General features: G+C 42.6%; 16 non-coding genes across 16 annotated transcripts; all 16 read right to left on the reverse strand.

Moving 5' to 3' along the window:
* Positions 1 to 43: 43 nt before the first annotated feature.
* trnar-ccg (transfer RNA arginine (anticodon CCG)) lies at positions 44 to 116 on the reverse strand. Its single transcript has one exon. It is a non-coding gene; the product is annotated as a tRNA-Arg (tRNA).
* A 342-nt stretch (positions 117 to 458) lies between these two features.
* trnar-ccg (transfer RNA arginine (anticodon CCG)) lies at positions 459 to 531 on the reverse strand. The gene has a single exon. It is a non-coding gene; the product is annotated as a tRNA-Arg (tRNA).
* A 161-nt stretch (positions 532 to 692) lies between these two features.
* trnar-ucg (transfer RNA arginine (anticodon UCG)) lies at positions 693 to 765 on the reverse strand. The gene has a single exon. It is a non-coding gene; the product is annotated as a tRNA-Arg (tRNA).
* Positions 766 to 2,127: 1,362 nt separating this feature from the next.
* On the reverse strand, positions 2,128 to 2,200 carry trnaq-uug (transfer RNA glutamine (anticodon UUG)). Its single transcript has one exon. It is a non-coding gene; the product is annotated as a tRNA-Gln (tRNA).
* Positions 2,201 to 2,434: 234 nt separating this feature from the next.
* trnar-ccg (transfer RNA arginine (anticodon CCG)) lies at positions 2,435 to 2,507 on the reverse strand. The gene has a single exon. It is a non-coding gene; the product is annotated as a tRNA-Arg (tRNA).
* A 161-nt stretch (positions 2,508 to 2,668) lies between these two features.
* Positions 2,669 to 2,741, reverse strand: trnar-ucg (transfer RNA arginine (anticodon UCG)). Its single transcript has one exon. It is a non-coding gene; the product is annotated as a tRNA-Arg (tRNA).
* A 1,129-nt stretch (positions 2,742 to 3,870) lies between these two features.
* On the reverse strand, positions 3,871 to 3,943 carry trnar-ucg (transfer RNA arginine (anticodon UCG)). Its single transcript has one exon. It is a non-coding gene; the product is annotated as a tRNA-Arg (tRNA).
* Positions 3,944 to 5,825: 1,882 nt separating this feature from the next.
* Positions 5,826 to 5,898, reverse strand: trnaq-uug (transfer RNA glutamine (anticodon UUG)). Its single transcript has one exon. It is a non-coding gene; the product is annotated as a tRNA-Gln (tRNA).
* A 234-nt stretch (positions 5,899 to 6,132) lies between these two features.
* On the reverse strand, positions 6,133 to 6,205 carry trnar-ccg (transfer RNA arginine (anticodon CCG)). Its single transcript has one exon. It is a non-coding gene; the product is annotated as a tRNA-Arg (tRNA).
* A 161-nt stretch (positions 6,206 to 6,366) lies between these two features.
* Positions 6,367 to 6,439, reverse strand: trnar-ucg (transfer RNA arginine (anticodon UCG)). The gene has a single exon. It is a non-coding gene; the product is annotated as a tRNA-Arg (tRNA).
* A 2,363-nt stretch (positions 6,440 to 8,802) lies between these two features.
* Positions 8,803 to 8,874, reverse strand: trnar-ccg (transfer RNA arginine (anticodon CCG)). Its single transcript has one exon. It is a non-coding gene; the product is annotated as a tRNA-Arg (tRNA).
* Positions 8,875 to 9,035: 161 nt separating this feature from the next.
* trnar-ucg (transfer RNA arginine (anticodon UCG)) lies at positions 9,036 to 9,108 on the reverse strand. Its single transcript has one exon. It is a non-coding gene; the product is annotated as a tRNA-Arg (tRNA).
* Positions 9,109 to 10,237: 1,129 nt separating this feature from the next.
* On the reverse strand, positions 10,238 to 10,310 carry trnar-ucg (transfer RNA arginine (anticodon UCG)). The gene has a single exon. It is a non-coding gene; the product is annotated as a tRNA-Arg (tRNA).
* Positions 10,311 to 10,471: 161 nt separating this feature from the next.
* Positions 10,472 to 10,544, reverse strand: trnar-ucg (transfer RNA arginine (anticodon UCG)). The gene has a single exon. It is a non-coding gene; the product is annotated as a tRNA-Arg (tRNA).
* Positions 10,545 to 10,778: 234 nt separating this feature from the next.
* Positions 10,779 to 10,851, reverse strand: trnar-ccg (transfer RNA arginine (anticodon CCG)). Its single transcript has one exon. It is a non-coding gene; the product is annotated as a tRNA-Arg (tRNA).
* Positions 10,852 to 11,961: 1,110 nt separating this feature from the next.
* trnar-ucg (transfer RNA arginine (anticodon UCG)) lies at positions 11,962 to 12,034 on the reverse strand. Its single transcript has one exon. It is a non-coding gene; the product is annotated as a tRNA-Arg (tRNA).
* Between the last annotated feature and the right edge of the window lie 52 nt (positions 12,035 to 12,086).

Consider the following 12,086-nt stretch of genomic DNA (forward strand, 5'->3'; position numbering starts at 1 on the left):
TGAAATTTCTTGCATAGCCCACTTAAAGGAAAGCCCTGAAAGACGACCCAGGTGGGACTTGAACCCACAATTCCCAGCTCCGGAGGCTGATGCCTTAACCATTAGGCCAATGGGCCACATCTGTTAGTGAACCCAGAGGCATTACAGAAAGTCTTATCCGAAGCTGATCTGAGTGAGATTTCAGAAAATTCCCTGTTCTATGATAATTCTCATGACTTGAACCCACAATCTTCAGCTCTGAAGGTTGATGCTTTATCCGTTTGGCCACTAGGTATTTTCCAACAAGCCCACACAGAGGCATTTACAGACCGTCTTATCCAAGCTGAACTGAGTGAGTTTGCCAAGTTCAATATCATTAAATTTCCCGTTCTATGCTAATTCTTGGGGATATAGTGTCATATTGAAGTTATCATCCTGAAATGTCTTGCATAGCCCACTTAAATGAAAGCCCTCAAAGATGACCCAGGTGGGACTTGAACCCACAATTCCCAGCTCCGGAGGCTGATGCCTTATCCATTAGGCCACTGGGCCTCGTTCACTGATGAATCAAGAGGCATTGACACACAGTCATAAACAAACTAAAAGCAATATCATGAAATTACCAGTTCTATTCTAATTCTTGTGTCTACAGTGAAGTTATAGTCCTTGAATTTCTTTCTTGCACTGCCAGCTTAAATGCAACGCTTGAAAGACGACCCAGGTGGGACTCGAACCCACAATCCTCAGCTCCGAAGGCTGATGCCTTATCCATTAGGCCACTGGGCCTCGTTCACTGGTGAACCCAGAGGCATTGACACATAGTCATAAACAAACTAAAAGCGATATCATGACATTGGGATTCGAACCCAGAGTCATTGACAGACAGTCAGAAACAAACTAAACTGAAAGCAATATCATGAAATTGCCAGTTCTACGCTAATTCTTGGGGCTATAGTGTCATATTGAAGTTATCATCCTGAAATTTCTTGCATAGCCCACTTAAATGAAAGCCCTGAAAGACGACCGAGGTGGGACTTGAACCCACAATTCCCAGCTCCTGAGGCTGATGCCTTATCCATTAGGCCAATGGGCCACATCTGTTAGTGAACCCAGAGGCATTACAGAAAGTCTTATCCGAAGCTGATCTGAGTGATATTTCAGAAAATTCCCTGTTCTATGATAATTCTCATGACTTGAACCCACAATCTTCAGCTCTGAAGGTTGATGCTTTATCCGTTTGGCCACTGGGTATTTTCCAACAAGCCCACACAGAGGCATTTACAGACCGTCTTATCCAAGCTGAACTGAGTGAGTTTTCAGAAATTTGCCAATTTTATGATTAATCTTGTGGCTATAGTGTCATATTGACATTATCGTCCTAGAATTTCTTCCTTGCACTGCCAACATAAACACCAACCTTGAAAGATGAACCCACAATCCTCAGCTCTGAAGACCGATGCATTAGGCCACTGGGCCTTGTTCACTGGTGAACCCAGAGGCATTGACAGACAGTCAGAAACAAACTAAACTGAAAGAGTTTTCATGAAATTGCTAGTTCTCATGTTCCGTTGGCAGTTCTATGCTAACTCTCATGTTCCTTTGTCACAGCTATTGTGTCTCCTTGCACTTATCATCCTGGTACCTGTTGCGCAGCCAACTTAAATCTAACCTCTCATTGACGACTCAGGTGGTAATTTAATTCACAACCCCCAGCTTCGAAGGTTGATGCCTTATTTATTAGACAACTGGACCTTTTCTCTGATTAAGCCTGAGGTATTCATTAACATTCTGATGCAAGCTAAATTGAAAGTTATTTCAAAAAATGCCAGTTCTATGCTAATTCTTGTGTCTATAGTAAAAGTTCACCATTGAATTTCTTTCTTGCAATCCCAGCGGAAATGCAACTCTTGAATGATGACCCAAGTGGGACTCGAACCACAATCCTCAGCTCCGAAGGCTGATGCCTTCTCCATTAGGCCACTGGGCCTGGTTCACTGGTAAATAAAGAGGCATTGACAGACAGTCATAAACAAACTAAAAGCAATATCATGAAATTGCCAGTTCTATTCTAATTCTTGTGTCTACAGTGAAGTTATCGTCCTTGAATTTCTTTCTTGCACTGCCAGCTTAAATGCAACGCATGAAAGATGACCCAGGTGGGACTCGAACCCACAATCCTCAGCTCCAAAGGCTGATGCCTTATCCATTAGGCCACTGGGCCTCGTTCACTGGTGAACCCAGAGGCATTGACACACAGTCATAAACAAACTAAAAGCGATATCATGACATTGGGATTCGAACCCAGAGTCATTGACAGACAGTCAGAAACAAACTAAACTGAAAGCAATATCATGAAATTGCCAGTTCTATGCTAATTCTTGGGGCTATAGTGTCATATTGAAGTTATCATCCTGAAATTTCTTGCATAGCCCACTTAAAGGAAAGCCCTGAAAGACGACCCAGGTGGGACTTGAACCCACAATTCCCAGCTCCGGAGGCTGATGCCTTATCCATTAGGCCACTGGGCCTCGTTCACTGATGAATCAAGAGGCATTGACAGACAGTCATAAACAAACTAAAAGCAATATCATGAAATTGCCAGTTCTATTCTAATTCTTGTGTCTACAGTGAAGTTATCGTCCTTGAATTTCTTTCTTGCACTGCCAGCTTAAATGCAACGCTTGAAAGATGACCCAGGTGGGACTCGAACCCACAATCCTCAGCTCCGAAGGCTGATGCCTTATCCATTAGGCCACTGGGCCTCGTTCACTGGTAAACCCAGAGGCATTGACACACAGTCATAAACAAACTAAAAGCGATATCATGACATTGGGATTCGAACCCAGAGTCATTGACAGACAGTCAGAAACAAACTAAACTGAAAGCAATATCATGAAATTGCCAGTTCTATGCTAATTCTTGGGGCTATAGTGTCATATTGAAGTTATCATCCTGAAATTTCTTGCATAGCCCACTTAAAGGAAAGCCCTGAAAGACGACCCAGGTGGGACTTGAACCCACAATTCCCAGCTCCGGAGGCTGATGCCTTATCCATTAGGCCAATGGGCCACATCTGTTAGTGAACCCAGAGGCATTACAGAAAGTCTTATCCGAAGCTGATCTGAGTGAGATTTCAGAAAATTCCCTGTTCTATGATAATTCTCATGACTTGAACCCACAATCTTCAGCTCTGAAGGTTGATGCTTTATCCGTTTGGCCACTGGGTATTTTCCAACAAGCCCACACAGAGGCATTTACAGACCGTCTTATCCAAGCTGAACTGAGTGAGTTTTCAGAAATTTGCCAATTTTATGATTAATCTTGTGGCTATAGTGACATATTGACGTTATCGTCCTAGAATTTCATCCTTGCACTGCCAACATAAACACCAACCTTGAAAGATGAACCCACAATCCTCAGCTCTGAAGACCGATGCATTAGGCCACTGGGCCTTGTTCACTGGTGAACCCAGAGGCATTGACAGACAGTCAGAAACAAACTAAACTGAAAGAGTTTTCATGAAATTGCTAGGTCTCATGTTCCGTTGGCAGTTCTATGCTAACTCTCATGTTCCTTTGTCACAGCTATCGTGTCTCCTTGCACTTAACATCCTGGTACCTGTTGCGCAGCCAACTTAAATCTAACCTCTCATTGACGACTCAGGTGGTAATTTAATTCACAACCCCCAGCTCCGAAGGTTGATGTCTTATTTATTAGACAACTGGACCTTTTCTCTGATTAAGCCTGAGGTATTCATTAACATTCTGATGCAAGCTAAATTGAAAGTTATTTCAAAAAATGCCAGTTCTATGCTAATTCTTGTGTCTATAGTAAAAGTTCACCATTGAATTTCTTTCTTGCAATGCCAGCGGAAATGCAACTCTTGAATGATGACCCAAGTGGGACTCGAACCCACAATCCTCAGCTCCGAAGGCTGATGCCTTCTCCATTAGGCCACTAGGCCTGGTTCACTGGTAAATAAAGAGGCATTGACAGACAGTCATAAACAAACTAAAAGCAATATCATGAAATTGCCAGTTCTATTCTAATTCTTGTGTCTACAGTGAATTTATCGTCCTTGAATTTCTTTCTTGCACTGCCAGCTTAAATGCAACGCTTGAAAGATGACCCAGGTGGAACTCAAACCCACAATCCTCAGCTCCGAAGGCTGATGCCTTATCCATTAGGCCACTGGGCCTCGTTCACTGGTGAACCCAGAGGCATTGACACACAGTCATAAACAAACTAAAAGCGATATCATGACATTGGGATTCGAACCCAGAGTCATTGACAGACAGTCAGAAACAAACTAAACTGAAAGCAATATCATGAAATTGCCAGTTCTATGCTAATTCTTGGGGCTATAGTGTCATATTGAAGTTATCATCCTGAAATTTCTTGCATAGCCCACTTAAAGGAAAGCCCTGAAAGACGACCCAGGTGGGACTTGAAGGCTGATGCCTTATCCATTAGGCCACTGGGCCTCGTTCACTGATGAATCAAGAGGCATTGACACACAGTCATAAACAAACTAAAAGCGATATCATGACATTGGGATTCGAACCCAGAGTCATTGACAGACAGTCAGAAACAAACTAAACTGAAAGCAATATCATGAAATTGCCAGTTCTACGCTAATTCTTGGGGCTATAGTGTCATATTGAAGTTATCATCCTGAAATTTCTTACATAGCCCACTTAAATGAAAGCCCTGAAAGACGACCGAGGTGGGACTTGAACCCACAATTCCCAGCTCCTGAGGCTGATGCCTTATCCATTAGGCCAATGGGCCACATCTGTTAGTGAACCCAGAGGCATTACAGAAAGTCTTATCCGAAGCTGATCTGAGTGAGATTTCAGAAAATTCCCTGTTCTATGATAATTCTCATGACTTGAACCCACAATCTTCAGCTCTGAAGGTTGATGCTTTATCCGTTTGGCCACTGGGTATTTTCCAACAAGCCCACACAGAGGCATTTACAGACCGTCTTATCCAAGCTGAACTGAGTGAGTTTTCAGAAATTTGCCAATTTTATGATTAATCTTGTGGCTATAGTGTCATATTGACATTATCGTCCTAGAATTTCTTCCTTGCACTGCCAACATAAACACCAACCTTGAAAGATGAACCCACAATCCTCAGCTCTGAAGACCGATGCATTAGGCCACTGGGCCTTGTTCACTGGTGAACCCAGAGGCATTGACAGACAGTCAGAAACAAACTAAACTGAAAGAGTTTTCATGAAATTGCTAGTTCTCATGTTCCGTTGGCAGTTCTATGCTAACTCTCATGTTCCTTTGTCACAGCTATTGTGTCTCCTTGCACTTATCATCCTGGTACCTGTTGCGCAGCCAACTTAAATCTAACCTCTCATTGACGACTCAGGTGGTAATTTAATTCACAACCCCCAGCTTCGAAGGTTGATGCCTTATTTATTAGACAACTGGACCTTTTCTCTGATTAAGCCTGAGGTATTCATTAACATTCTGATGCAAGCTAAATTGAAAGTTATTTCAAAAAATGCCAGTTCTATGCTAATTCTTGTGTCTATAGTAAAAGTTCACCATTGAATTTCTTTCTTGCACTGCCAGCTTAAATGCAACGCTTGAAAGATGACCCAGGTGGGACTCGAACCACAATCCTCAGCTCCGAAGGCTGATGCCTTCTCCATTAGGCCACTGGGCCTGGTTCACTGGTAAATAAAGAGGCATTGACAGACAGTCATAAACAAACTAAAAGCAATATCATGAAATTGCCAGTTCTATTCTAATTCTTGTGTCTACAGTGAAGTTATCGTCCTTGAATTTCTTTCTTGCACTGCCAGCTTAAAAGCAACGCATGAAAGATGACCCAGGTGGGACTCGAACCCACAATCCTCAGCTCCAAAGGCTGATGCCTTATCCATTAGGCCACTGGGCCTCGTTCACTGGTGAACCCAGAGGCATTGACACACAGTCATAAACAAACTAAAAGCGATATCATGACATTGGGATTCGAACCCAGAGTCATTGACAGACAGTCAGAAACAAACTAAACTGAAAGCAATATCATGAAATTGCCAGTTCTATGCTAATTCTTGGGGCTATAGTTTCATATTGAAGTTATCATCCTGAAATTTCTTGCATAGCCCACTTAAAGGAAAGCCCTGAAAGACGACCCAGGTGGGACTTGAACCCACAATTCCCAGCTCCGGAGGCTGATGCCTTATCCATTAGGCCACTGGGCCTCGTTCACTGATGAATCAAGAGGCATTGACAGACAGTCATAAACAAACTAAAAGCAATATCATGAAATTGCCAGTTCTATTCTAATTCTTGTGTCTACAGTGAAGTTATCGTCCTTGAATTTCTTTCTTGCACTGCCAGCTTAAATGCAACGCTTGAAAGATGACCCAGGTGGGACTCGAACCCACAATCCTCAGCTCCGAAGGCTGATGCCTTATCCATTAGGCCACTGGGCCTCGTTCACTGGTAAACCCAGAGGCATTGACACACAGTCATAAACAAACTAAAAGCGATATCATGACATTGGGATTCGAACCCAGAGTCATTGACAGACAGTCAGAAACAAACTAAACTGAAAGCAATATCATGAAATTGCCAGTTCTATGCTAATTCTTGGGGCTATAGTGTCATATTGAAGTTATCATCCTGAAATTTCTTGCATAGCCCACTTAAAGGAAAGCCCTGAAAGACGACCCAGGTGGGACTTGAACCCACAATTCCCAGCTCCGGAGGCTGATGCCTTATCCATTAGGCCAATGGGCCACATCTGTTAGTGAACCCAGAGGCATTACAGAAAGTCTTATCCGAAGCTGATCTGAGTGAGATTTCAGAAAATTCCCTGTTCTATGATAATTCTCATGACTTGAACCCACAATCTTCAGCTCTGAAGGTTGATGCTTTATCCGTTTGGCCACTGGGTATTTTCCAACAAGCCCACACAGAGGCATTTACAGACCGTCTTATCCAAGCTGAACTGAGTGAGTTTTCAGAAATTTGCCAATTTTATGATTAATCTTGTGGCTATAGTGACATATTGACGTTATCGTCCTAGAATTTCATCCTTGCACTGCCAACATAAACACCAACCTTGAAAGATGAACCCACAATCCTCAGCTCTGAAGACCGATGCATTAGGCCACTGGGCCTTGTTCACTGGTGAACCCAGAGGCATTGACAGACAGTCAGAAACAAACTAAACTGAAAGAGTTTTCATGAAATTGCTAGGTCTCATGTTCCGTTGGCAGTTCTATGCTAACTCTCATGTTCCTTTGTCACAGCTATTGTGTCTCCTTGCACTTAACATCCTGGTACCTGTTGCGCAGCCAACTTAAATCTAACCTCTCATTGACGACTCAGGTGGTAATTTAATTCACAACCCCCAGCTCCGAAGGTTGATGTCTTATTTATTAGACAACTGGACCTTTTCTCTGATTAAGCCTGAGGTATTCATTAACATTCTGATGCAAGCTAAATTGAAAGTTATTTCAAAAAATGCCAGTTCTATGCTAATTCTTGTGTCTATAGTAAAAGTTCACCATTGAATTTCTTTCTTGCAATGCCAGCGGAAATGCAACTCTTGAATGATGACCCAAGTGGGACTCGAACCCACAATCCTCAGCTCCGAAGGCTGATGCCTTCTCCATTAGGCCAGGTTCACTGGTAAATAAAGAGGCATTGACAGACAGTCATAAACAAACTAAAAGCAATATCATGAAATTGCCAGTTCTATTCTAATTCTTGTGTCTACAGTGAATTTATCGTCCTTGAATTTCTTTCTTGCACTGCCAGCTTAAATGCAACGCTTGAAAGATGACCCAGGTGGAACTCAAACCCACAATCCTCAGCTCCGAAGGCTGATGCCTTATCCATTAGGCCACTGGGCCTCGTTCACTGGTGAACCCAGAGGCATTGACACACAGTCATAAACAAACTAAAAGCGATATCATGACATTGGGATTCGAACCCAGAGTCATTGACAGACAGTCAGAAACAAACTAAACTGAAAGCAATATCATGAAATTGCCAGTTCTATGCTAATTCTTGGGGCTATAGTGTCATATTGAAGTTATCATCCTGAAATTTCTTGCATAGCCCACTTAAAGGAAAGCCCTGAAAGATGACCCAGGTGGGACTTGAAGGCTGATGCCTTATCCATTAGGCCACTGGGCCTCGTTCACTGGTAAATCAAGAGGCATTGACACATAGTCATAAACAAACTAAAAGCGATATCATGACATTGGGATTCGAACCCAGAGTCATTGACAGACAGTCAGAAACAAACTAAACTGAAAGCAATATCATGAAATTGCCAGTTCTATGCTAATTCTTGGGGCTATAGTGTCATATTGAAGTTATCATCCTGAAATTTCTTGCATAGCCCACTTAAAGGAAAGCCCTGAAAGACGACCCTGGTGGGACTTGAACCCACAATTCCCAGCTCCGGAGGCTGATGCCTTATCCATTAGGCCAATGGGCCACATCTGTTAGTGAACCCAGAGGCATTACAGAAAGTCTTATCCGAAGCTGATCTGAGTGAGATTTCAGAAAATTCCCTGTTCTATGATAATTCTCATGACTTGAACCCACAATCTTCAGCTCTGAAGGTTGATGCTTTATCCGTTTGGCCACTGGGTATTTTCCAACAAGCCCACACAGAGGCATTTACAGACCGTCTTATCCAAGCTGAACTGAGTGAGTTTGCCAAGTTCAATATCATTAAATTTCCCGTTCTATGCTAATTCTTGGGGATATAGTGTCATATTGAAGTTATCATCCTGAAATGTCTTGCATAGCCCACTTAAATGAAAGCCCTCAAAGATGACCCAGGTGGGACTTGAACCCACAATTCCAGCTCCGGAGGCTGATGCCTTATCCATTAGGCCACTGGGCCTCGTTCACTGATGAATCAAGAGGCATTGAGACACAGTCATAAACAAACTAAAAGCAATATCATGAAATTACCAGTTCTATTCTAATTCTTGTGTCTTCAGTGAAGTTATAGTCCTTGAATTTCTTTCTTGCACTGCCAGCTTAAATGCAACGCTTGAAAGACGACCCAGGTGGGACTCGAACCCACAATCCTCAGCTCCGAAGGCTGATGCCTTATCCATTAGGCCACTGGGCCTCGTTCACTGGTGAACCCAGAGGCATTGACACATAGTCATAAACAAACTAAAAGCGATATCATGACATTGGGATTCGAACCCAGAGTCATTGACAGACAGTCAGAAACAAACTAAACTGAAAGCAATATCATGAAATTGCCAGTTCTACGCTAATTCTTGGGGCTATAGTGTCATATTGAAGTTATCATCCTGAAATTTCTTACATAGCCCACTTAAATGAAAGCCCTGAAAGACGACCGAGGTGGGACTTGAACCCACAATTCCCAGCTCCTGAGGCTGATGCCTTATCCATTAGGCCAATGGGCCACATCTGTTAGTGAACCCAGAGGCATTACAGAAAGTCTTATCCGAAGCTGATCTGAGTGAGATTTCAGAAAATTCCCTGTTCTATGATAATTCTCATGACTTGAACCCACAATCTTCAGCTCTGAAGGTTGATGCTTTATCCGTTTGGCCACTGGGTATTTTCCAACAAGCCCACACAGAGGCATTTACAGACCGTCTTATCCAAGCTGAACTGAGTGAGTTTTCAGAAATTTGCCAATTTTATGATTAATCTTGTGGCTATAGTGTCATATTGACATTATCGTCCTAGAATTTCTTCCTTGCACTGCCAACATAAACACCAACCTTGAAAGATGAACCCACAATCCTCAGCTCTGAAGACCGATGCATTAGGCCACTGGGCCTTGTTCACTGGTGAACCCAGAGGCATTGACAGACAGTCAGAAACAAACTAAACTGAAAGAGTTTTCATGAAATTGCTAGTTCTCATGTTCCGTTGGCAGTTCTATGCTAACTCTCATGTTCCTTTGTCACAGCTATTGTGTCTCCTTGCACTTATCATCCTGGTACCTGTTGCGCAGCCAACTTAAATCTAACCTCTCATTGACGACTCAGGTGGTAATTTAATTCACAACCCCCAGCTTCGAAGGTTGATGCCTTATTTATTAGACAACTGGACCTTTTCTCTGATTAAGCCTGAGGTATTCATTAACATTCTGATGCAAGCTAAATTGAAAGTTATTTCAAAAAATGCCAGTTCTATGCTAATTCTTGTGTCTATAGTAAAAGTTCACCATTGAATTTCTTTCTTGCAATCCCAGCGGAAATTCAACTCTTGAATGATGACCCAAGTGGGACTCGAACCCACAATCCTCAGCTCCGAAGACTGATGCCTTCTCCATTAGGCCACTGGGCCTGGTTCACTGGTAAATAAAGAGGCATTGACAGACAGTCATAAACAAACTAAAAGCAATATCATGAAATTGCCAGTTCTATTCTAATTCTTGTGTCTACAGTGAAGTTATCATCCTTGAATTTCTTTCTTGCACTGCCAGCTTAAATGCAACGCTTGAAAGATGACCCAGGTGGGACTCGAACCCACAATCCTCAGCTCCGAAGGCTGATGCCTTATCCATTAGGCCACTGGGCCTCGTTCACTGGTGAACCCAGAGGCATTGACACACAGTCATAAACAAACTAAAAGCGATATCATGACATTGGGATTCGAACCCAGAGTCATTGACAGACAGTCAGAAACAAACTAAACTGAAAGCAATATCATGAAATTGCCAGTTCTATGCTAATTCTTGGGGCTATAGTGTCATATTGAAGTTATCATCCTGAAATTTCTTGCATAGCCCACTTAAAGGAAAGCCCTGAAAGACGACCCAGGTGGGACTTGAACCCACAATTCCCAGCTCCGGAGGCTGATGCCTTATCCATTAGGCCACTGGGTCTCGTTCACTGATGAATCAAGAGGCATTGACACACAGTCATAAACAAACTAAAAGCGATATCATGACATTGGGATTCGAACCCAGAGTCATTGACAGACAGTCAGAAACAAACTAAACTGAAAGGAATATCATGAAATTGCCAGTTCTATGCTAATTCTTGGGGCTATAGTGTCATATTGAAGTTATCATCCTGAAATTTCTTGCATAGCCCACTTAAAGGAAAGCCCTGAAAGACGACCCAGCTCCCAGCTCCAGAGGCTGATGCCTTATCCATTAGGCCAATGGGCCACATCTGTTAGTGAACCCAGAGGCATTACAGAAAGTCTTATCCGAAGCTGATCTGAGTGAGATTTCAGAAAATTCCCTGTTCTATGATAATTCTCATGACTTGAACCCACAATCTTCAGCTCTGAAGGTTGATGGTTTATCCATTTGGCCACTGGGTATTTTCCAACAAGCCCACACAGAGGCATTTACAGACCGTCTTATCCAAGCTGAACTGAGTGAGTTTTCAGAAATTTGCCAATTTTATGATTAATCTTGTGGCTATAGTGTCATATTGATATTATCGTCCTAGAATTTCTTCCTTGCACTGCCAACATAAACACCAACCTTGAAAGATGAACCCACAATCCTCAGCTCTGAAGACCGATGCATTAGGCCACTGGGCCTTGTTCACTGGTGAACCCAGAGGCATTGACAGACAGTCAGAAACAAACTAAACTGAAAGAGTTTTCATGAAATTGCTAGTTCTCATGTTCCGTTGGCAGTTCTATGCTAACTCTCATGTTCCTTTGTCACAGCTATTGTGTCTCCTTGCACTTAACATCCTGGTACCTGTTGCGCAGCCAACTTAAATCTAACCTCTCATTGACGACTCAGGTGGTAATTTAATTCACAACCCCCAGCTCCGAAGGTTGATGTCTTATTTATTAGACAACTGGACCTTTTCTCTGATTAAGCCTGAGGTATTCATTAACATTCTGATGCAAGCTAAATTGAAAGTTATTTCAAAAAATGCCAGTTCTATGCTAATTCTTGTGTCTATAGTAAAAGTTCACCATTGAATTTCTTTCTTGCAATGCCAGCGGAAATGCAACTCTTGAATGATGACCCAAGTGGGACTCGAACCCACAATCCTCAGCTCCGAAGGCTGATGCCTTCTCCATTAGGCCACTGGACCTGGTTCACTGGTAAATAAAGAGGCATTGACAGACAGTCATAAACAAACTAAA

Source organism: Carassius gibelio, chromosome B1, assembly GCF_023724105.1.
Source record: "Carassius gibelio isolate Cgi1373 ecotype wild population from Czech Republic chromosome B1, carGib1.2-hapl.c, whole genome shotgun sequence".
NCBI lineage: Eukaryota > Metazoa > Chordata > Actinopteri > Cypriniformes > Cyprinidae > Carassius > Carassius gibelio.